This window comes from Heterocephalus glaber, unplaced genomic scaffold, assembly GCF_053883595.1.
Source record: "Heterocephalus glaber isolate CG9 unplaced genomic scaffold, H.glaber_assembly_v1.0 deba00001465, whole genome shotgun sequence".
Classification (NCBI taxonomy): Eukaryota; Metazoa; Chordata; class Mammalia; order Rodentia; family Bathyergidae; genus Heterocephalus; species Heterocephalus glaber.
The window spans coordinates 22,272,516-22,298,628 of NW_028258312.1; the positions used below are offsets into that span (position 1 = coordinate 22,272,516).

At 36.8% G+C, this 26,113-nt stretch overlaps 1 long non-coding RNA gene across 1 annotated transcript in view; it reads right to left on the reverse strand.

Moving 5' to 3' along the window:
- LOC147826605 (uncharacterized) overlaps positions 1 to 26,113 on the reverse strand; it is a 249,695-nt gene that overhangs the window by 128,197 nt on the left and 95,385 nt on the right. Inside the window, exon 2 of the long non-coding RNA XR_015438965.1 lies at positions 1 to 17,429. This exon is cut by the window's left edge and continues 26,647 nt beyond it. This is a non-coding gene — a long non-coding RNA (uncharacterized LOC147826605). The remainder of the gene's footprint in view (positions 17,430 to 26,113) is intronic.

The window sequence follows — 26,113 nt, forward strand, 5'->3', positions numbered from 1 at the left end:
ACAGACTTATTCCTCTTTCCCTCCAAGCTGTATGACTTCCTTGAGTCACAGTTGAACAGGGGACACAGAAAGCAATTCTAAAAAGTGTAACTGAACTAAGACATGCATTTCACATCAGGAATGGTCCTCCCCAGTGGATACAGGAGTGGAGAGAAGGCCATTGGAGAGCAAGGTTAACATTTCTTCCCAACACATGGGCTGCCCAAGCACATCTTTCAAATCCCATCTCTCACACAACATCCCAAGGCATTTTTTTCTACTTAACCTTCTTTACACCATGTGGATAAGCATCAGATAACGCTTTACATTGAATATATTGTGCCACCTTCTTTGCCAGGAACTGTTTGTGCCTTTCCACTTACACTGGTGATAACAACATAGCCCAGAAGTGCCTTGTAGAATGGCTGCTATAAATCAGGAAGGAAACAACCTCACATTAATTCTCAAGACTTTTTTTTGGTACTGGGGATTGAACTCAGGACCTTTCACTTGCAAGGCAGGTGCCAGAACCACTGAGCTAAATCCCCAGCCCAGTCTCACATTAATTCTGAAAAGGGGGCATTACTGCCTGACTTCCTAACACTTGGTAACCGGATTCAAGAATCATGATCATTCCAAAAACTGAAAAAGGAACTTTGTGCCAAACCAGAAAATAAACGGAATATGAGCACATTAAATATGTTGGCTTGAACACAACAGCAACGGACAAGTACCAGTGATGTCACAGCCACCCGGCGAGATTTTTTTACAGGAAAGACCTTAACCTAATGTGTTCTCAAATCTCTCTTTTCAGTCTTCCCTGGATTTCAGATATCATTCCTCACACTACAGTACAAAATATCTTCCCTTAACAAGAGCCCAAGTTGATTACTGAACAACAGATGCGTCTGTAGCTTTAAAAAAATCCTTAGTCAGTGGTCAATGTCTGAGAGCCACTGTTTTGCTTCCTGCATAATTTTTGACCTATCCAATCCGTTCACCTGTGACAATGGTAATGCCTTTATGTATTCCCAACTAGAGCATTTTTATATCCAATGAGGCCATATTTCTTTTTCAACAAGTTTTATAGCACTTGGAGATAAAGAAAATAAAGATCTATGAAAAATGTAAAAGAAATTTAAAATGTTAACATTTTTTAACTGTCGTATTTTGTCATCACTAATTTTAGAATTGGGAGGAGAAAGGAAATCATGACTGCATAGACAAGGACTAGTTCATAACCAGAGCTATGTGATTTGTTAAAGCTGCCACTACATGTGTGTTTATGTTTTCACAAAAGAAGATGTGCACTGGAAAGTGCTCCGTGATGCTGCTGGCTAGATGGATGTGCTAATAGTCTGGGTCAGCACACATGGCCCCATTCAGCACCTCTGAGGATGCCATGCTGTTTGGGAGTGCTGTTTTGAAAGGCGGGGCATGAGGTCTGCCCTTGGCTGCACAAAAGTCTACTTCCAAGCAACTAGATGATAATTATCCACTCCCATTATCATTCTTTACAACAGAATAAGCTATTAGTTGTAGAAAATTACCTATATGCATAGAGTGGACAGAGAGAAATGACTGAGTACCATAAATATTGCTAAGTATTTACATTACTCTAGTGACACGAAATTATAGGCATAGAGTAAAAACTTCGCATCAAAAATCAGCAGCACCTGCATAAAGGATATCCAGCATAGTTTTTATTACTATGCATTTATTTAAACTATTACCTGCATGTTGTCTATGTGCACAATTGCATATATCAACTCAATTCTAAATGATTTAAAAAGCAAAAGTGAGAAACATTCTGTGTTAGGTCTCATTCTTATACCTCCTTACTATTCCTATGTTTTGTTTTTTCTGACCAATTTTTGATGTCCTTTTAGACCTCTTGTTTCCTATTTCCTTCTTCCCCTATCCTAGTTCCTATTTTCCAGGGAGTGAGTGGCATTTGCTTGCTGTCTAAGAAACGACAATAAAAAACTAGAATTAAGATGCATCACATACATGTACCAGCTCCTCGTGCTGAATGTAATCATTGTGTACTGCAATGTACTAATAAAAATGAAAACTTAAAAAGCAACTTAATAAGTGTGTGTATAGCATAATTGAAAAACTACATGCACGAATTAAAAATTTATCCTTTCTGAGATTATTGTTTCAAAAAATAAATTTGGAGCAAATGAATTTGGGGAAAAAATAGAGAAAAGTCATGTTCAAACTGTTGAAGCATGCTAAAAAGATTCTCTAAAGGTCAATATTGCCAACTCAATACTTCCTGCCATTACTTTGTTTTATCTTGCTCTGTAGTGGTCAAGGGTACACATTTTTCTTCTCTTCTTTTAAAGACATTCAAAAAGCAGTGTTCCAGTTGTACAGGCAGGATCTTTGCACCAACCAAACGACATACAGTCAATCAAAACTCACATGGGGAGCAGAAAAGAGTTAGATGCTCACTTAGGTAAAGTTTAGTGAAAAGCCAACTGATCGGTGTGATTACAACTGGATCAATGATACATAGTTCTGAAAGGTTTTATGCAAGCACTGGCCTTAGGATGTAGCTCTAAGAAGCAGAGAGGTCAGGGAAAACATAAATGTGCTGCCCTGTGTCTGTACCTCCCTTTGGGTCCATAAAGAATCTGACCAACTCCACTGAAGGGAAGCCGTGCTGGCCACAGGGGCAGGAGTGGAAGCGTTTCCATTTTCACTGGCTGTGTCTCAGCCTTAAGGGTGTCAGCCAAGGTTTTCTGTTGGTCAAAGTCACAAAACTCCTGGTCAATAGCTTTTATGAGGAATGACAAATATAAAAAGATAAACTCTACCATGTCAGATAAACGATATAGGCTTTTACTAAATCCCAAGCAAAGATTTAACAATGTGTAGTCAATTTCAAAGTCTTCTGCTAATTTAAGGGGGAGAAAAAGACTGACACTAACAAGATTCCTGCCAGGCTGGACTTTGTTATGTTCTGGCTGTGGAAAACTTGAGAGCTGTTCATTTCAGGTATAAACCATTTGTATGTTTTTTAAAGTTTCTTGTGACTTGTGAGATAAACGGCAGAGCATTTCTCAGAAATGTTCAATACTGACTAATCAACATGTGACTGAATACTTGTGGAGTTTTACCTTTCTCAATTTTCCTACAAGCCTCACTTATTTGGAAAGAGACCTTTGTTTTTAATATAGCAGCAATATCGATTCATGAATAAATCATACCAGATGGCTCCCCAACAGCAGGAAGATTCTCTTTGCACTGTACTCACTGTATTCTAAACTATCACTAGATTGGGGAGGATTTAATGTAGCAGAAAACTGAATGATAACCAATTTACTTTTTCTAAGTATTAAAAAATACACTCATCTGCTTTAACATAGACAACAAGCATTTTTGCATATATCCAAGTTGAAGTTCTTATCTGGTCTTTTGAAATCTATATGACTGAACTGCATGTTTTTTCTCTTTTCCTTCTCTCTTTTCCCTTTCTTCATCTACTTTTTCCCAATTATGAATTTGGAATTCCAACATAACAGTTACAATAAATCATTTACCATTTAGTGGTATCTCAACAATAAATTTTTAAAAATAATTTCCATTGGGGAGTCTATATAGACACCAAAGAATATAAAAAAGGTATGAAATACATATCACATGTACTCAAATCAAATTTCTATGTGTCACTTCCCTACTGTGATTATTTCTAAAAGATCACAAACTATCTCAACCAGTAGCATAAACTGCAGAAGAAATAGTAATTACATTTAGTTGGTACCTCAAAGTAATAAATTCCAGTTAATTTTTTCATTAGCTGCAACCTTAAAATATCAATACTTCCAAAAATTATCTTACTCTAATGACATGTACAAAGCAAGTTGGTACAGTATTACATCAATCAAATAAATTGTACACAACTCCCCCTAAGTGCTAAGGCAAACTTCAAGGTTCCTGTCCACATATAACACACCTGTGCTCAAGACAGCAGTGAAACAAAAATGACTTCTATGCACATGTCCCTAGTAATAAAGAAAAATGAATATATGATGTATAGCTCAAATATCATTTAAATAGAATATTTTTTCATATTTTTCTAGGCTTCAATGAGTTTCAAAGAAAGATCTCTGGGACAACAAACCTTGTAGGATGCATCAAATCAGAAGGATTGACCATTAAGCTTAGCAGCATGATTCATTTTATCAACTTCCCTCCGCCTCCTAGTTTGCCCTTTCAAAAACTGGACGAACTGTGTGAGATTGTGTGTGTATTGCATGCATTAAATTACACTGTTATTTCCTTAGAGGAAATATTTTGCATTATTTAGGCAAGGAATGATCTTTGCTCAATCACGACAGATTCACAACTAGCTGACCTAGAATTCTTGGAGTTGAACATGAGCCCATCAAAATTCTTAGCAATGAAAACAATTACAAAAGGTTTTACTGGTGTAATATTCTGGGTCCAAAGTAATACAAAACTTAGAAAAGAAAGGCCTTATAGCTACTATTTGACTTTTTGTCATTTCAGTTATATAAAGCTAAACACCCAGAAGCCATATAAATAAATTTAAACTAAAGATGATTTTCTCATTTGCATGTAAGATTTTTAAATCTAACTTTAGTTCTATAAATTGAATTGACTTGAGCTGTCTGTCAATAATACATGTTCTCCTTCTAGATAAAGTAGGTCTACAAAGAAGCTGTCAAACTTGTCAATAGTTCAGGTGCATGCAATGGATCACATGATAATTAGCTTAGGACTCCTTATAAAATATTTAATTCTTTTATTCTGTTTATGCTTGCATGTACTGCTAAACTCTCTCCCAAAGCTTTTTCCTTTTTATCAACATGAGAAACTTAACTATAATGTTTCTCTTTTCCAAATAACATAACTCATAAATCCTGAGGTCCCTTCATTACTATCTCTTCTAATTATGTCAAGTTGAAATTCAACATCTGAAGAAAAAAAAACTGGCTAAATCAAAGAACTGTAGAAAAGTCATGTATTTTAATAATGCAAACAAATCAACTGCCAAAACAATAATTCATACACTGGACATAAAACAAATTGCTTTTTCAAACAGATACTGAAGTCAGGAAACAATTCATGCCTACAGCTGGAATATTCATCACAGCACTGTGACCTCTCACCTTAAGTGATCAAATACACAGGTCAGAATTGACAAGACATACTCATGGCTGATCATGGCTGCTAGTTATTGATCAAAGAAGGGAGTGAGAAGTACTTTGCACAAAAAAACATTGCTCTGAATTACAAACATCCATTCTCCTGAGACCCAGCAACTGGGTTTCTCCTCTGGAACTGGAAGGAAGAAGTGAGTTCAGCCAGTATTTAATACCAAGCGAATGTGGTGTTTAATCAATAGTCTTCTGCTTTGTTCTTCGATGTGGAAAGCGGTGTCTATTCATTCAGCAAAGGTTAATGCCAGGGGTCAAGTGATTTCACACTCTCCATAGGATCCACAACATTTCAGTAGTTCAGATGTCTTGGACAATGATGACTCAGTTGGACTGATTTATTGCCACTCTAAGGCCCTGCTTAATACTAAAGTGCTCTCTTATGATAATACCTCAGAAAATAGCACTGATAAAAGAGGAGGCAATAATTACCTACATTTTGAGGTAATGTCTTCATTTCTAACATCCTATAAAGATGTAAGGTCTATTTAAAATGATCGGCTTCTTGTATTAGCAAGCCATTTAAATAAGATCTTATCAGCATCTTCTCCTTTATGAAATATACCACCAAAGAAATTTAGTCACCCCCTTGACACAGATGTAAAAATAATACATCCACTAACAGATATTTTAGATAAGCCTTTTTAAAAATATTTATTTATTACAATATTTTAATATCAGAAAAGAAAAAGGAAAACCTTACAGATGGGAGGAAAAATATGAGTTACTATAGTTATCTTTATTTAAAAAGAAAGACACAGTTTACAATTTGATTTCCTTCTCTTTGACCAATTCTAGTATAAGACAAGCAGGCTAAACAGAACTGCCTATATATTTTTTAACTATGGTTCACCTAAAGTAGCATTAGTTGAGGTCATTGTCTTAAACCAGAATGTATTTGGCTGTGTCAGGGGTCCAATCTTTAACATGTTAGCATCCATGATCATTATTCAGCAATGTCTCTTTCCAGATGTGTTTTATACAATGAAAGAAGTTCAAATTTCACCAGGAAAACACGTGAGAAGAATTAATCAGAAGGCTTATCATAGGAAAGTCATTTAGAGTCTAGCTTTGCTAGTATATCTGTGAATGATGAATACACTGATCAATTAGTAAAATAAAATAAAATAAATTCTGTAAGTGTTTCTAACGACACCCTATCATTTCAACTGGAACGTTATTGGAAACAATTTATTCTCATTCTGGATGATTAATATGTAAAACATCCTGATATAAATTCTCTGCCTTCCATTACTTCCTTTTGCTGTACACATGGTATTCAGAAATCTAATCCAAACTACTATATGTATTCAAAACAGTGATTAATACGAAATCCTCAAGCTACTTTAAACAAACTGTTTCATTTCATTGTGTCTGTTTATCTGTAGTACTCAGGACTGAACCCAGGGCTTTGCACACTCTAGCCAAGCACTCTACCACTGAGCTACATTCCCAGCCCTAAACAAAGTGTTCTGAGAAACCCAAAGTATAAATAGTTGAAGAAGCAAAATAAAAGACAGGTAATAAGAAACAGGAATATTGATCTTTTTCATATTGGAAGGGGATCCGGAGATGGGGAGAGGAGGGGGAAGTAAAAAGAATTAAGACGTGTTATGGACATGTACCAACTCCTACAATGAACGGGATCAGGGTATACTGCAAACATGCATGGATAAAACATTTTAAAACAATTATTTTAAAATATATTACAATAGCATATGAGTTAAAAAGAAATTTGTGGGCCAGGGATTTAGCTCAGTGGTTCCACCACCTGCCTCACAAGCACAAGGTCCTGAGTTCTATCCCCATTACCAAAAAAAAAAAATTGTATATTTGTATAATTCCATAAATTTTTAGTTTTTCATGAATTAGTCTTAAACATAAAATGGGTGACAGTAATTTTGATGTGAACAACTCCGTTTTGCAGCAGTAATGGATACTGTCTAGAACTTACCTTTAAATCTTATCTTCAAAGGTTGATGACTTTTGTACAAGTGTTTATCAATGGGAATGACTTTATAGGCCACATTTCAAGATCTAAATTAGAAGAAAGAGCAAAGATAGTAACAACAGTTTTGAAAATAAGACCAGGAGAGTAATTAAACAAGCATAGGCCGGGGATGTATCTCAGTGGCGCCATGCCTGCCTGGCAAGCACAAAGTCCCGAGTTCGATCCCCAGTACCACCAAAGAAAAAAAAAAAATGACATATTCTTGACAAAAATAACGTTAGTAATCTTAACACTGACAAGACAAAACTCTAAGAATCAATAAGGTTAGATGGTTCAAAAATTGTACCGAAGTATTTTTCATGGTAACTTTTAATACACTGTCCTTCAGGCTAAAGATATTTAAGGGAAATGTAGTTTGACTAATTCAGATATGGATAAAACAAGTAGCCTAACACAAGAGCATATGCATGTCTAGGTTGCATGCTAAATACTGTTAAATAAGTTACAACTAATGTGATCATTCTAAAGCACTAAAATACATTTGCATATGCTCAGTTTTACAATGACAAGAATGAAATGCATTACATTGTTATTTTGCCTGTAGTCATAAGACATAAAATATAAGCAATTGTTCAATTTAGTATGACTGAGAAAAAACAGTTTTCAGAAGTACATTTTTTACTTCAATAGTAATTATTTCTTCAAAACCTGCCAAAGTATAAAAAGACAATATATGTGGTCACTGTCTTTTGTACTCATCTTTTATGTTGTCGTATGTTCGGGGGGAAAAAGATAAGTATGAATTTCTGTTAATGCAGCTCTCAGAAATTTAAATACTATTCAGAACTTTAAAAAAATTAATGTCTCCTTTCAGCCTTCGATGCTCATCAGCTGTAATTCAAAACCCTTTAATGCTGATTTCAGTGCCATATATGGGAATTATCTCAAGCACTGTATGCTCAATAGAAACATCACGTAGGTCAAGACAGCAAGCTTAATGGACTGATTTTTGGGGGGATAATTATTGCAGAGCATGTCTATAACTAACTCCCTTCAATATATCCAATTCAAAATATCTAAATATAAAAAAGGAAAAGGAGAAAATTTTTCCTCCATATTTTTCATGAAACTCTTTTTTCCAGAGTTCAAACTGTTGTTGTAATAAAGTCACCAGGCATTTTGCTGAAGTGAATATTCTATAACAATAATTATTAAAGGGTCATGAGATAACAATGACATGTTGTATGTATTACTCAAAAGAAATATGACATAGGTTCATTTAGAAAATTTAGAAACTCCAGATAAGCAAAAGGAAAATTAAGAGAACTTTAATCTTATTACCTACTTATTCATTCATCTCTTCTTTTGTATATGTGTAAATCCAGAGATAGATGTATACATATTATATATGTGTATCTACATATATGTACATCCAGTATATGTAGCTATACAGTCGTACCTCAGTTTATGAACTTAGTTAATTTTATGTTTTTTCGGGGAGATGCTAGATTTGTCCTTTGTGGGGAAGATGGCCATGGTCGTGTTTGTCACCCAATGCAGAGTTTGTGAATGGAAGCAAAATTTTGCCAAACACTTTTGTTTGCAAGCAGAATTGTTTGCAAACTGAGGCATTCATGAAGCAAGGTGTTACTGTGTACCTACCAGAGAATCTGTTCCTGGTGAGGTGGGGTATTGACTATTTGATAACTTAGTTTTTCACTGAGCAATACCTTTGTGCATTGGTCTGGATTCCTCGATGTCATATTAATGTTTATATCAAATTTCATCTTAGTGATCTACCATATAATTTGTTTACTCATTTTCTATCCTCTCATACATAAATCATTTCTCTTTCTAGATGAGGCTATGGTAGACATATTTTAAAATTTATTTAGGAAATATCTCCTAGAAAAAGAATCAAATATTCAAAGCATAGTTATAAAGTCATAAAACTAGACAGAGAGGAAGAATGATACCTTAAAATATAGAAATTTATTTGTTAACTTCTTGAAGTAAATAAAGAATGGAAACATTTTTGATCATTTTAGTGATGAAAATTTGTATCAGTGATAAAAAATTATACTGATAATTTTTATCATTTTTAAATTATAATTTCCCACACACTGTAGTATATTCCATAAATAGGCTTTATATTTTCTTCTATTTTTCTTAGTAGTCAATAACTAATAACTTTCTACTCACTTTTTTAAAGTTATTTTTAGTGTGCAATACTAGAAACAACCTTTCTCAGCCATAGCTTGGGAATTTATGAGTTTCATAGCTTTTTGAGGCTGAATAGAATATAAAAAACATTTCTTCTATAATTGTTTAAATATTTAATTTTGTAGACATTTTGTACCCACTTGTAGTACAGAAATAAAATGAATAAGTATCACACCTCAAATTCATATATATATTAGTTAGACATAAGCATATATCATATACATATGAATTCAACATAAAATTCCATTACTCCCAATTCCTAACAAACCAAATCCCAGTTAAAGGGAGTTTTTGATATTATTTCCTTTCCAAGTAATTATCCAGTATAAAATGAAATGAAAAAATTTAAGTGGTTATCTATGCCTCTTCCTTGATTTTCAACATCCCATAATTCAAAATTCACTTTAAGTATTTTTATTAGTTTATGTCTCATTAAACGTTTTCTTTATTCTAAAGACATTCACTTAAAACTATAAGAAAACTCAAATATTCTCACATTAGCCTAACAATAATTGATCAACATTTATTATTTGTTTTCTACATGTTTACAGATGAGTTTCAAAATTATTTTTATCAAAGTGATATTTAAAACTCAAAATAAAAATAAAAGGTTTTGGTTCATATTACTACTCATGAAAATTTTAATTTAAAATTGTTAATAAAACAAATACTGTGTATCAAAAGTATTCAGAGGTTAAATATAACAATTCACTGTGAAATAAATTTTTTATATCCTGATATAAGCTTTATTTATGAGTTTTATTTGCATTCTTTTAGGTCAGAAATTATCCAAATTTTTCAAATATATATCCAGAATGACTACTAAATTAACCTACTGAAAGGAAAATAAGAGTTGTCATTCTTTTCTTTGGTTTGTTGTTAGAAATTAAATATATCATTCACAAAATTAGGTAAATCACCGTCTTGTTTAGGTTTTAACAGTCACAGTCTTTTAGAGGTAGGACTTTTTGATTAATTAAAAATAAGAAATTGTTACAACATATTTTATATTTTAGTCCATAGGCCACTAGTCGTATGTATAACCTAAACATCATAAATTAGGTTGCTCCATGAATTTTTTAAATACAGCTAAAATATTCCTGAATATTCATTGAAGTGCTGGCCTTTACCTTAGCTTACTTTTCAGGTATTTCACTCCAGAGAAAAACTAAAATTTTTTGATAGTTAAAAATTTGGGGGCAACTAGAAAAAAAATTTTGTAGGGTTTATAGACACCAGAAAAATATGTTTAAAATTTTTTTCTGTTTTATCTACATTTGGAAATGTGAAAAATAAATTTTGTGATGCACTATAACTATTAAAAAATTAACAAGAAAGATGCAGACTTATTTGAAGAACACTATGATAGAATGCTTCATCTATCCATTTATTATTGCTATTGTTAACTTTCAAATAATGATCTCAAATACAGTATTTAAGGGATACAAAAGAATGATTTGATATATGTATACATTGTAAAATGATTAAATCAAGCTAATTAATATCCATAACTTCATACACTTATCATTTTTTATGTGGTGAGTACATTTAAAATCTAGAATTTCAGCAATTTGAAAATATACAGTACATTATTATCAACTGTGGTCACCATACCATGCAATGGATCGCTGAAAAGTACTCTTCCAAAATAACTGAGTCTTTCTTTGTACCCTGGACCAGCCACTCTTTTTTCCTCCTTAAAAACTTACCATTTATAGTCATTGTACACATGAAGATAGGCAAAATCATGCAGTAGGGACGAATGATACACAGAGACTAGGGTCTCCGCATTACAGAGAGTTTAGCTCATACTTCCTGGCCAATAGCAGGGAGAAGGCTCTATTCACTTAGAGATCTGGAAACTCGAGCTGATGAGCCCAGCCCATGTCCCCTCACCTGTCCCCCAGAGGGGCGATGTGGCAGATCTCTGATACATCACACTTTCTTCCCACTCCACATCGAGCAAACCATATTCCACCAACTTCACTTCGAAGGGTCAAGAACAACTGGAAACATTGGGTGAATACCACTCATTCTACTACAAAAATGGAACAGGCTTAGCAGGTGATTTAAAAAACACTTCATTAGATAGATAACATTAATAGAAATCAATGTGCAACAAAAATAGGGAAATAGTAAAGTTTTCTCTATGTATTTGTATTTTATTGAGTTGTTGGCATGTAGAAGGCTCCTCTTTTTTAAATATTGTTTTTGATTTTTACAGCATGTTATTGGGTCAGTTTCATTTGAGAAATTGGCACATGCATTTAACATGTCCTTTTATGAGTATGTTTGTGGCACACGATGATGACATTCATATTAGGGAATTGATACATATACATATCACATTTTAATCATTGTTACTTCCCCTCCCCCAACCCTCCTTTCTCCCCCATCCATAGATCCCCTTTCCATTTCCATGAAGTCTAGCTGCCCATTTCCTATCATCTATCTTTTCTTTTTCTCCTTTTAAATATTGGAGAATTAATAGATAAGCAAGTGAGTGAATTTACTAATCACAGACCTTTTTCACTATGAAGTTCATTCTATCACTAAAATACACAAAATTGGCAAGGCAGGAAACTTAATGCAGATAAAAAATGATACATGTGTTCACACTGTAAATTAGTTGTTGGCCTTATGTGGATTAAACACGAATGATGAAGTATTTTCCTAATTTTCTTTCTTCTTAAGATAATTATCCATTCAGGCTGCTATCATGAAATCAACCAATAACAAATTCTAGTGGGGCTGTGGGGAAAGAGGAACCCTGCTCCACTGCTGGTGGTAGAGTAGACTGGTGCAACCACTGTGGAAAGCAGTGTGGAGATACCTCAAAGAACTAGGACTGGAAGTCCCATTTGACCCAGCTATTCCCCTGCTGGGTATCTTCCCCAAAGAATTAAAAGAATCATACCACAGTGATATATATGTACCCATGTTCATAGCAGCACAATTTGTAATAGCTAAAACTTGGAAGCAGCCCAAATGCCCATCGACTGGAGCCTAGATAAAGAAAATGTGGGGGTTTTTTAATAAAATGGAGTACTACTCAGCCATAAAGAATGATAAATTAGAGACAATTATAGCTAAATGGATACACATTGAGGCCATACTTTTAAGTGAAATAAATAGGACACACATGTGTAAATACCAAATAGTTTCTCTGGTATGAGAAACTGAAAGTGTAAATAAGGATCAAAAGGCATAATAGATATTGTAAAACAGGAGAAAAAAAGGTCCAAAGGGGAAAGGGAAGTGGGAGGGGCAGGGGAAAGGAGAGAAGGGAAAGGAATTAATATGAGAAAATGGAAAAATGGAAACAAAGTCTTTGTAAATAGGGAGGAATGGAGGGGTTGAAGGGAGGGCAGGGGAAGAGGAAAAAAAAAATAAGAACCTAGACAGATTATGTAAAGGTACAAATTTCCAATGATGAATGCCATTATATTGTATACCTACAATGTACCAATAAAATTAATTTTTTAAAAGATAATTGTTCATTTAACTAAGTTATCCATCAATATCACCCGAGTGTATTATATCATGCTTGATTCTGGGGGGAAATTAAAAAATAAGTATAATGCACTATTTAGACATGCCCAGAATTGAAGGTCTTTCTGTGAAGGTAAGAGTGAAGCAGAGAAACATCTGATTGTCAGGCAGAGTGGAAGGAGACAGGTAAATTAACACAGCTCTGAACTGATCCAAAAGCATGAGTATTTTGTGCCACTGGCATTTTGTTTCAGCAATTAGTTACGAGAATATCTTCACATTGTCTTAGTCCATTTCAGCTGAGTAATAAAATATGTTAGACTGGGTAACTTCAAAAGACAGAAATGTGTAGCTGACCATTCTGGAAACGGAGTGGTCCAAGATCAAGACTTGAGTATGTGCGATACCTGGCAAAGGTTTTCTCTCTGAACAGCACCTTATTGCTTCGTTCTACCTGGCAGAAAATGGGCAAGGAAACTTCCTCAACTTCTTCTATCAGAAGGTTAGTAAATATGCCTGAAGGCCCTGCCACTTACTGTTAGCACCCTGAACATTAGGTTCCCATTAGCAATTTGTGCTTGAGGCATCCCCAGCAAGCACTGCAGTAAAAACACTAAGATTCAAATATTTCTTCTAATAATACAAAGAAAATAATCCTTAGTGGTAATTTTTAAGAAAAAAATCATGCTTAGCATTCCTTATGTAACCTGGGGAAAGTTTTCATGTTTTATAAGAGATAGAGGGAAGGGAGGGAAAGGAAATTTAAAAAAGAATTAAGATGTGTTATGCACCTATCCCACCTCCCCATGATGAATGGAATCATGATGCACTGCAAATGTAGACAAATAAAAACTAAAAAAAGAGAAAAATGAGATATTGTTATAGTTTTATGATTGTTTGGTAGCTTTTTAGGAGCCTTTAGGTACACTTTTTTAAAGTACATTTTCATATCTGCAGTGAGCTTCTCTAACACTTGACAATTATACAGGGACTAATTTCACTAATCGAAATGTTACTGACACTAGCAAACAATGATTTCTCCATGTGGCAAGTGGCCTTCATTGGTGATTCAAGCAAGTTATCCTGCTCTTGAACTAATTTCACACTCAGATTCTTAGTTTTCCTATCTGCATTAACTAAAACTGGAAGAGCACTTGATGTTCTCATTTGTGCCTGAAAGATGTAATGATACTTATTGTCCAGAGCATATATGTTCATCACTTCATATCTACCAACAATGAGTTCACCAAACAATGCAAACCATCCTGATGCATTTTCAGAACAAATGTTGGGTTGGAGGCTGTTTTCAACATCTAGCTCTTGAAATATCTCTTAGACTAGTGGCAAGATCCTGCACCCTTCCAGATGTCCCCGCAGCACAGCCAAAATCTCATTCTGTATATTTCATAAACCTCTTTCCAACTCTAAAATTCCATGACACCATGCAGAATACTGCAAAGATATAGTGTCTGCCTTAGATGACTGCAAGCAAGGATTACACACAAAGAAAGTAAAAATAGAATACCACAAACACAATGCAGTATTGAATACTGGGAAAGGGGGAGCAGCTGAACTTTAAGACATGTGAAGATAAACACAAAAACTTGTTTCTGAGCCCGTGATAAAAACCATCAGCTTTATCCATACATGACCTTGAGCCAGCTTTAATTCCGTAATGAAGCTCTTATTGATTCTGTGGAACACGACCTAAAATCTCAGCAAATACTGAACAAACCATGAAGAACTCTTCCACCCTGGACGTATGTACCTAGACATCTCAATTTAACAACCAGACGTACATTAAACAGCAGTAATAGCCATCCACTTAATGGATCAATTCCCACTGTTTGTGTAATGTGGAAATAAAAAAAGCTTATTAAATGACAAGCTTTCCCTGGTTTTTGCTAATTAATTATACACTGCATCTGACTGCTAATTTACTGGGAAAATGGAGCCCCAAACCACAGTTTCGACTTGAACTTTGCCTTGCCACAGCCCAGTTCAGCACAGAGTGCTGCTGCTTCCCGCCTCTGAACCACACCAGTATTAAATTAGGGCACAAGGCCGTCAATTTAATAAGCACTGTAGCAGGTAATTTGAATAAGGATGGATTAGTATTCTACCAGTGCACAACTAAAAGCAGCTGACCTTTCAGACCAAAGAAGATTCTTGAGCACACCCAGCTGAATCTGAGAACACAGTAATGATGTGACAGCCTCAGAGACGGGAGGCACATTTACGACCCGCGAGCCATTACTATACATCAGGCCTCACAGGATTGTGGGAACGGTTTACACATCTCTGCTTTTCCCTTTGCTCCCACTCCTTCCCACGAAAAAATGAAAGAAAGAAAGAGGAATAAGCTTTTTAAAAATTGTATTTTCGATGACATGTTTTTGAAATTCCTGTTATTATGATTTATGGCGCCAAGAACACAAAACTAATCGATGCACTTATAAATTAGATCTGAGGAGCTTCCTAAAAAACCATTAATTTCCTAAATGAAAAGGCAAATTGAACATTAAAAATACACTTGTAAGTATCAGAGTGAAAACAAAAATGCTGGGAAACAGGAAACACAGCACACGATAGAGGATAAGAGTTTAGACCCAGGAGTGAAAACAGAACTGGGTTGGAACCCCAGCTCCGCCGTGTGCCCACTCTTAAGGCTGCAGGAATCCAATTCGTTGAATTCAGTTCCACAGACATGTATCGACTTCCACCATGTGCAGCGCTCTAAGCCCGAAGATTATGACGATGAAAAAGATTTGATCCCTGTTTTCGAGGTGATTGGAACCTCACACGGGTGACAGAAACACACGCTATGAATCACAATACGGGGAGAGAAGTCCTGGCGAGCCCTGAGCGCACGATCAATTCCGCCTGGTGGTTTCCAGGAAAGCTTCCCAGACAGGGCGAGAGCTGAGTGGGTGTTGTGAGAGGCTCCCAGGGCAGACGATGGAACACGGTGTGATGGGAAGCATTAATCAACCCGCAAACCATTGTGTTGAGAAAAGAAGATATACTGGCTAGGTAATAAATACACCAGAAGGAGTTGGGAGTTGAAGGGTCTGTGAAGGAATAGCTATCCTTCTGTATACTTAAAAATGATTTCTGTGTCATTGTAGGGGATCTAAAAACAAGTGTGTTGATTAGTAAAATTAGGAGCATAGAAAGAACAGGCTAGAATATTTATTTGCTTGGTCTCATAAGTATGAGGCAGACCAAAGGCCACCCAAGGGTGCCACCAAATGGAGGTGAATGTGCACCCAGTCCTGGAGTGTGCAGTCTGGCTGCAACGGTACCCTCTATCCACTGTGTAAGTAGCATACTGGAATGAAAGGAGTGGAAAATATGTTGCCATAAACTCTTAATCCATTTTACTTACTTGTAAATTGTGACTCATTGTCTACTGTTGCTTACAAAACGTTTGCTCTGCATTCCATAAACAGCTCTGGATCCACATAGAAAGACCTAGTAATGCCTTCCTGAATGCTTACAGCTGCATCTACTCTAGTGGATTGTTATCCGTGCTTACAGGTTGCTGAATACTTTGAGTATCTCCGACACTCACTGCAGTCCCACAGGAAACAGAAGGCATACTCAATGAGAGTCAAAAGGAGGAACTACTTGGAAAGTACAAGTCAGAGTAAGATGAACCACAGTGCATGGTGCTAAGAATTGTAAGCCTGCCACCACCCTAAGACCAACAAGGGAAGGAGAGGAGTCATAGGACAAGGTTGGAGCCAATGCTTGGGCACCTTGCAGGACAAACCCTGGTGAATAAATCCCCTGACCACACCAATTTGGCACACACTGCCCTACTGCCTGTGTCTTCCATTGGCCTTTAACCAACCAGAAGCTGAGGGCAGGGAAATCCACTGAGGCAGGGTAGGGGGTTCTTTGTGCCTAAGGCAGAAACCAGAGGTGAGGCAGGTGCAGAACGGCTCTGGAAAGGTAAAAGAACAATACCCAGCATGTTACTTCTGCTCCCACTGACTGGGTTAGGCCAGCATGCTGGATTTCACAATGAAAGACTTCTCAAGTACAAACCAATCTCCTATCGTTCTAGGATCCCAAACAGCTTATGTTCCAGGAAACCCATTTCTCACCTTGCCTCTGTCTGGAAACAGCCCATTGCTAACAGCCTTCTGAGAAGGTGACTTGCTTATTAAAACATACTATCCCCCCAAGGTGCTGTTTTTGTGAATAGTAGCTTGGAGATTAAGAGGGTTTGTATCCCCTTAGATAAACTTGTTTTCTATTCAGTTAACGTTTGGAAGCCACCTTCTTTGTGACACAATAGAAATATTAGTAATGAGGGTCTTTCTGAAGTCTAACAACTCAAGCAACATCCTCATATTACAGCCAATAAAAGCAAACTGAAAAGCAACAAAACCTGGACAGGGTGGTGGCATGAAGTGACAGGGAGGAGATAATCTTCGTCTTCTTACATGAGTGGACATTCTGACAGCTGAGTCTGGAGAGTGGTGGGAGATGTGGACACCGGGCTTGAGTGAGTCTGGTCCGATGAGAAGTCAGCTCGTTAGGATCAGGTTTAAGAGATGTGCAGCCTTCATGTACTTCATGAGCTATTCAAAAGAAATCCTAGATTTTACCAAGCTTATTCTTTTATTTGCCAAAAGGCAACAATGAGAAAACAAGTCTTCTGGGGTAGATTTTAGCAGAATGGCAAGGGCTAAGGAAATGATACAGAGCATCTGTCAAGGAAACCCTGCACTGTGGGAGAGAGACAAGACCAGAATGAATCCATTCCATGGATGGTGACTCAGGCATTCTTCAGTCTTCTAAATCTGAGGCACCAGAGTGCAAACATACAGATACCTTAAATGACTGCTACTATCATCCTTAGTTCTAAGCTGCAAGGTGAGAAAAGAAGAAACTCAAATCATTTTTATTTTTAGAAAAATATGAGGAAATGAAGGACAAAATGTACTTGCATTGCATAGATAACAAATATATTCAGTGTTACTAATTACTATTCATATATTTCTAAGCCTATCTTGATAACACTCAGTTTATCATCAAGGTACTTAATTACAGGTAGGAGAACTCAACGCTAGCTAACTAAGGCAGAGAATGAAATGACTAAAGTGGAATTTAGGTGTAGGGTATAGAAGAGTAGAGAGCTCATGAGCCTCTGGGTAACAGAAGCCAGGGGGTGGGAACAGACCATGCAGGCTGTCGAGGCTGGCAGGAGCCGGTCCCATGGGCCCTGCTCTTCCTTGTTCTCTCTGATAGCATCTGCTGTGCTACCAGACATCTCCAGTACAGGCTTTTCCAAAGGTAAAGTCTTGAAAGTGAACTTTATTTGCATTCATCCTAATACTATGTCACATCCGTACTAGGTCAGGGAGGCGTGCATGTCCATAAATGTGCTGCAAATGCGAAGAAGCCCAGCGGGCTACAATGCAGGGACTGATGGCCATTCCTTAGCTGCTCACATCTCTTGTGGAAAAGGAGGAGAAGGAAGCCACCCCAGGATGGCATGAGAGTTTAGAGGCCCTAGCACACTGAGCAAAAAGACTGCAGCTCTCAGCATCAGGCACTCATGGGGATATTAAGGGAGAACAGAAGACTGGAGAGGCTCGCTTCACTCAGAGATCCTGGTGCACAGAGCCTGTGATAGGCTGGGGTAGGGTAGGGAGGGGATCGAAGAAATGATCTGGACCCTACCTCGTCAATGCTGGAATTGAGAAGAGGGTTATAGAGCCTAGTGATATTAAAAAGTACGGAAATGAGGTATCATGGAAAACATCACAGATAAATGTGACACCTTAGATGAAATGCAGAAATTCTTTGAAAGAAAGCTCATGTACACTACATCTGAATAGCTCTACACCTATCAAATAGAATGAACTCCTGCCGGACTTCCACTCCTGACCCAATGGAATACAGCTGTGGTCCTTACCCAGCGGGCAGACGGAACCAAGCTGTGAGTAGAGTTTCAGGTTCCCACCTATCAAGATGGAAATGACAGTGCAGTGGGTAGAATTGTCAGGAAGGTTATCTTCTAGAAGTGGAATTAAATCAGCCCCAGACAAAAGGGTGACCTGGACCCTCACTGATGACACATAAAATAAAGCCATAAAAAAATCAGACTGATCCCAAAGAACTTAGCTGAGCACTGGGGTTGTGGGTGTGGGTTGCCCTGGGATGCCACCTCCTCCTAGAGATGATGGGAACCTCCAGAGGTTGCTGCTGGAACACATTGATGACAGACAGGTGCCCCTGTCATTTATACAGTGGGAGAACTATGGACACAGATGCCGAGAAACATGTTAGGGAGCAACCTGGCATTCTTACCCAAGAAAGTCTCACCGCAACTCTAGCCTATACCAAATTGAATCTTGGGAATGATATTAAATCTCTTTCTAGGTATTTTTTAAGTGCAGCTTAAGAATAAAACAATACTATTAATCCAGAGATTCTTGGAGAAAATTGAGCAATTGCTTAGCAGATGTGTGACCTATAGAAGACAGGAAATACTGGTCTCTGTTAAAAGCAGTACTGGGAATGTCATTTGAAGGCAATGTTAAGTTTAGATATTAGATATAAAAGGGATCAAAGGAATATTGCATCTAAGGTTCAGTTTAGAAAGACGGAGGAGATTCTGGATGCCAAGTATTCCATACATGTTGTTCCAGGTGGAGAAAAAGAGATTTTTCTTAATAATGTAATCAGTATTTTTCTTAGGTCTCAAAGAGATATTTGTTTTTCCAGTTATTAGATACATTTATAAAAGAGGATTACTTTTGTCTTCCACCAAAACCAATTATGCCTCTAGGGAAAAAAAAGTTCAATTTCCATCGTGCTCACGCCCTTACCTGACCAGACTGAGTCATAATGTTTCAAATGCAAAGGTGGATACCAAATCAAATCAACTAAGAAAATGAGACCTAAGAAAATGTTTGATGTATCGATTCCCAAAAAAGTTGATAATGAACTTTACTGACTGTGAACCTAATGATCTTTAAATGACAATGCCCTATAATGGTAAGTTCATCAATTTTAGCACTGCCTGTGGATGAACAGAGAAACGGCAGGCATGGTATCATGTCAAACAAGCAAACAAGCCCATGTATCAAACCTGAACAAAAAAAGATGTTTGCATTTATAGAAGAAAAATAAAGATTTTCATGTCAAATATGGTGACTGTATAAAATGGAATAAACTTAGCATCCAGAATATTTCAAAATATTGTGATGTAGAACTCTATAAAATTATCTTTTATTTTCAGAAAGTTGTTCCTAATAAAAGACAAAGGTTTTGTGACATGAACTGATGTTCATAAGTTGGCAATTTCCTAGGCCCTTCTCCCTTTATTATGTACTTTCTCTGTAACATTAAATCTTTCAACACCCCTGACTTACTAATAAGTTTATTAAAATAACCATAATACAGTAACTTGTCTTCTCTTTGTACAGTATAACATATGTATGCTAAATATACATATCTATACATATTTTCCATCACTTGCTTTATATAAAATTTCAGATTTAGAATTTACCAGAATTTCACGCCCTTTTATTCTGGCAATTTGACATTAATCCTAGATTCTCTAACATGGACAAAAGCACATCATAAGCCTGAAAAGGCTTAACTGGAATCAAAGGAACCAAAAATAAGCATGTTCCAAACTACCAAAACCGTTAATGAAAATAGAATTCTATGCTATCTGGTGAATCCTATGTAAAAATGCAACTAATAGAAATTTTGTCCTGCAGAGTATTTGGATTTCTGGTGGAAAAATAATGTTTTCAGGGCAGTGAAGCTCAGTCAGTCTCAGCACCTGGAAAGAAGTTCCCCTGCCTTCATCCCAGGCTCCTAGGGCAGAGAGGGTGAGCCGGTCCCAGAACCCAGAAGGAAGCTCCCTGCCTCCATCCCAGGCTCCTAGGGCAGTGAACCTCAGCCGGTCCCAGCACCTTGAAGGAAGCTCCCCTGCTGTCATCCCAGGCTCCTAGGGCAGTGAGGCTCAGCCGGTCACAGCACCCAGAAGGAAGCTCCAACCTCCATCCCAGGCTCCTAGGACAGAGAAGCTGAGCTGATCCCAGCAGCTGGAAGGAAGCTCCGCCACCACCATCCCAAGCTCCCAGGACAGAGAAGGTGGGCCGCATGGGCACCAGAAGCACCCCCCCACCGTGGAAATGAGAAGACACATAAACAAGCCTCAAAAACAGACTTCTGGATCACCTACAGCAACCCCAAAGGGAAACGAGATGGAACACTCTGATACTCAACCGCCTGGACTCTCTGAACTGGCAACAAAAGAGGATCTGGGAAAAATGAAATCAGAAATAATTACTCAGATAACAGCAAAGATTTTGCTCATGGTGCAAGACATGATTAATAAATCTAGAGAGGACACAGATTAAAAAAAATAGAGGATCTGAGGAACTTGATGGAATCCCAACATAGGAAACAAATGGAATCCATAAAACAGATACAAACAGATTTCCAAGAGATTAAAAACTCCATCGAAAGTCTGTGCAGCAGAATGAACCAATGTGAGGATAGAATTTCACATACAGAAGATAAGATTGCAATTAATGAGGAGGAAAATAAAAATTGCTTTAAAATTGTAAAGGACCATGAGAAATCAATCCAGCAGCTGCTAGACGATGCAAAGAAGAATAACATAAGACTGATTGGAGTCAATGAAGAAAGAGCAAAGAGTGCAGATGACATTAAAAAAACTGTTCACAGAAGTGATGGCAGAAAACTTCCCAAGAAGGGGAAAAGAACTTGACATACAGATAAGTGAGGCATATAGGACTCCAGCTAGCCTTAATCAAAAAAAATCTACACATAGGCATATAATAGTTAGGATTCCAGAAATCCAACAGAACAAAATTCTACAAGCAGTGAGAGAAAAGAAACAAATCACATACAAAGGAAAACCCAGCAGAATCACAGCAGACTTCTCAATGCAAACCCTCAAGGCAAGAAGAGCTTGGAGTGATGTATTGCAAGCCCTAAAGGAAAGCAGCCTCCAACCCAGATTGATGTACCCTGCAAAACTATCTTTCAAAATTGAGGGAGAAATAAGATACTTTCATGATAAAGAGCACCTCAGGAACTTCATGAATACCAGACCAGCACTCCAAATAATTTTAGACAATACCCTAGGAAAAGATAATGAGGATCACAATCCCAGGAAACCCAGCAAAATGAATCCATTGGGTGTGACAAATTAAACACAAAGGGGGAGAATCCAACAAAAAGAAAGTCATGACAAGGCTTTTAAAACTTTTGACTTCATCTCCCTAATGAGTGTATAATTCAATCTTATTATTGTACTGATTAGTATTTTTCTGATTCTAGAGTTGCACACCATTCCTTGTGCTATACTGGCTATTTATCATCTTATGTCTACATTTTAATTGGGTTGTCTATTAATGAGCTCTAAGAATTCTTTATATATTCTGGTCATAGGTTATATGCATTGTAAATATGATCTGTTTAAGGACTGCTTTTCATTTTAATGATGTCATTTAAAGTTCTAAATTTTGATGGAATCTCATTTATCAATTTTTTTCTTTTATACATCATGTTTTTTGTATCCTAGGTAGTTCTTGCCTACCCTGAATTCGTAAATATTTTCCCTTATAATTCCTTCTTAAAGTTTTATATTTTTAGACTTTCTTATTTAGGTTCATAGATCCCTTCAAGTTATTTTCATGTATGGAAAAAAAAGGTTGAGGTTAATTTTTTATATACAGATACCAGGTGTTCTAGTGCCGTTTGCTGAAAACTATCTTTTCCTTGGCTCTTGAATCAAGTTTATATTCTATAAAATGCTAATGTTAAATAATCTTTCAAATCTCAGTGGACCATATATGTGTGGTTCTATTTCTAGATTCTCTGTTTTATTCAGATGATTTATATGTCTTTCCTTACACCAACACTGCCTTGATTACTGTAGCTTTAGAAGAAGTCTTAAAATTAGGTACTAAACGTCTTCCAACACTGGTGTTTTTTTTTTTTGTTTTAACTTTTCTAGGTCTTTTGTACTCCTACATAACTTTTAAATTTCAATATCCAATTCTTCATTTATAGCAAGTATGCACAGACCTGAATTTTTATATACACCTTGTGTTTTCTAATCCTGCTAAATTCAAATACAAATTCTAAGGGCTCCTAGAGATTTCTTAGTATTTTCTCTGTAGATCATTTCATCTACATATAAAGATTTTGCTTCTGCCATGCCAATCCTATCCTAGTTGTGTCATTTTATTGCCAGACTATTTTGGTGGGGACTAGGTTTCAAAGTTTAATGGACAGATAAAGAGAAAGCATATCTGCCCTTGTTCCCCACTTTAAGGAGAAAGCATTGTATCTTCTCCATTCATAAAAGGCATTCTCGCTGGAAGTATGGAATACATGTCTTTAATTTGTCGAGAAGTTTCTGTTCTACTTCTAGTCTCCTGACAGCTTTTACCATGAACAGCTGTAGAATTTGGTCCAATACTTTTTCTCCAACTAGTGACAGGATCATATGGCTTTTTCCTTTCCTCTGTTAAAATGATGACTTTTAGGGGTGGATCTTCCAATGCTGAACCAACACTGCCATCCCTATAACAAAACCACTTTCTACATCCTACCAGATCTGACTTCTAATAGTTTGTTTTGTTAAATAAATCTCTATCTATGTTCATACTTTTTTCTTCTATTATCTTTATCCAATTTTAGGATTAGCACAATGTTGAGTTCCTAAAATGAGGAGAGAAGTGTTCCTTCTTTTTTCTGCTTTAGTTGTTTGATATAATTTATCAGTTAAAATGTTTATGAGCCTGCTGTTGTCATATAGGTAGGTTTTCAAGCTAGGAATACACTTTCTTTAATAGGTGCTATTCAAATTTTATATTTCCTCCAGAGTGAGTTTCATTAATTTGTCTTCTAAGTTACTTCTTAGAAGTTGTCCAATTTATTTCAAAACAGATTTTTGTAATATGCTTTCTATATCCTTTTAAATTCTGTAAAATCTGTGGTAATGTCTCCTAGATCTTAATATTGTAATTTTTAAAATGTATAACTGATATTGTGTAACAGGAAGAAAAGGTCTAAAGGAGCAGGGGAATTGGGAGGGGTAGGGGAAGGGAAAAAAGGAAAAGGAAAAAAATATGAGAAAAGGAAAAAAGTGGAAACAAGGTCTTTGCAAATAGGGAAGGGTGGAGGGGGTGAAGGGAGGGCAAGGGAAGGGGGAAAAGATAAGAACCAAGAGACTCATGTAATGGTACAAGATCCCAATGATGAATGTAACTGTATTGTATACCTAAAATGTACCAAAAAAGTTAATGGGGGAAAAAAAAGAATGGGTCTGCTGCTGAGTATTTTCGCAAAAGAATTAAAAGAGTCATACCACAAAAAAACAAAAATAATGTCTTCAGTTTCTCCTCTACAACTTCTTTTGACACTCAGTCCACAAAATTACTTTTTTTTTTTGCTTAAATTCTTTTTTTGGTACATTTTAGATATAAATACATTTACATTTATCATTGGGTACTTGTACTTGTACATGATGTATCTTAGTTCTTATTTTTTCCCCATTCCCTGTCTTCCCTTCACCCCCTCCACCCGCTCCACCCTTCTCTATTTACAAACACTTTATTTCCATTTTTTCCTTTTCTCATAATTTTTCCTTTTCCTTCTTACCTTTCCCCTTCCCCTCCAACTCCCCTACCCATTTGGATATTAATTATCACCCATCAAGCTGCACAAATCGCTATCATTTCCGTGAGAGGCTCTCAAAACAGAAATTGAGGGTACCACCAAGTAACAGAGCAGAGGAAAATGAGGCTCACACACTGTGGATCTTGCGAGCTCTTTCTGACAACTGAGGACATGGTGTTATTACTACACAATGAGCCACACAGCCATGCACTTATTTTAGTACTGCTAAAAAATACAGAGACTCATGAAAAATCTTTCTAGTTCCATTATTATCTTTGTTACTTGCATGCAAATACATCAATGCATCATTATCTAACTTGAGACATAGCTTTTGGAAGGAAGAAGGAAAGGAAATTGAAGGGAAAGGGAAAGAAAGGAGAAAGGGGGAAAGGGCCAGCAGAGGCTGAGCATTCTGAAGTCAACACACATTCACACACGAATCCTATAAAGAAAAGCTGCCATAGTTTTGAGAAAACTAGCTAGGAAATACTATTGAAATCCAGATCTCTGCTGAACAGAATATTCTTGCCCTCTTCTCTTCCCTACAATACTTTCTCCCCCCTCCCCCCGCTTTTTGCTATAATTTCAATACATGCTTAAAACCAAGTTCAGCCCAGTGGGGAAGACTCAGCTCCTTCCGATAAATCCTGCATTAGGCCGTTGGTGGACTACTGGATGTGTTCCTGACCATTTAACAAATATCTCTTCCTTCTCTGACCACAGCAAGTGACAGAGAGATTTCTCACCCTTTAATTAGGATCCATTAGCAAGCAACACTGTGGAAACCTGGTCTACAAAAACCACAATGCACCCAGTGTGCTGAAGATAATGCACAGCAAGCTGGAGAACACTTCACCTCCTCCTCTCTTCTCCTGCTCGGTTAGCCACGCGCTGTTATTTATTATTTATATCGTACCATAAACATGTACTTCTATTGATGAGGTGCAGCCTGTGCCAGAAAGATCACAGACTTAGTTCACTTCTGGTGCTTTAAACAATTCTCCCATTCATCAGCCTTTTTGAAAAAAAATTAATCAATAAATTTTTGAGTGCCTAATTGAGGGGAAAACCCATCAACTCTTAATGAATTGTTGGCACATTTTCATATATATAAGAAACATATGAGCCTAGTTAATATTTTATGAGAGTAATATACTTTAGTGTTTTCAAACAACTTTTGTCCACTTTAGAGGTAAGATCTCCACTGAAAGATGAGCCAAAATGTCACCAAATGTCACAGATATCAATGACAGAAGGAAAAGTAAATTACCTGCTCAACACTTTAAGCTTGGTCGAGGTGAAGAACACATCTTACTGTAAAATAACACTGCTCTCTAATCCTAGCAGCAGGCCAACAGCCCAAGGTGAAGCTGTTTCCCTGGCGGGCATCTTCATGTCACCTGGGTCCTAGTGAGGGGCATGGCTGGGGTGGGGACAATGACAGTCACAACACAATCCGCAGGGCTGTCCTTTACAAGGAAGAAACGCCTGCCCAGTAGCAACAGCATACAGTTAAAACCCCGCATCAGCCCATGAAAATCAAAACTAGAACATTTTCAAGTCCAATTGCTGATGTTTTCCC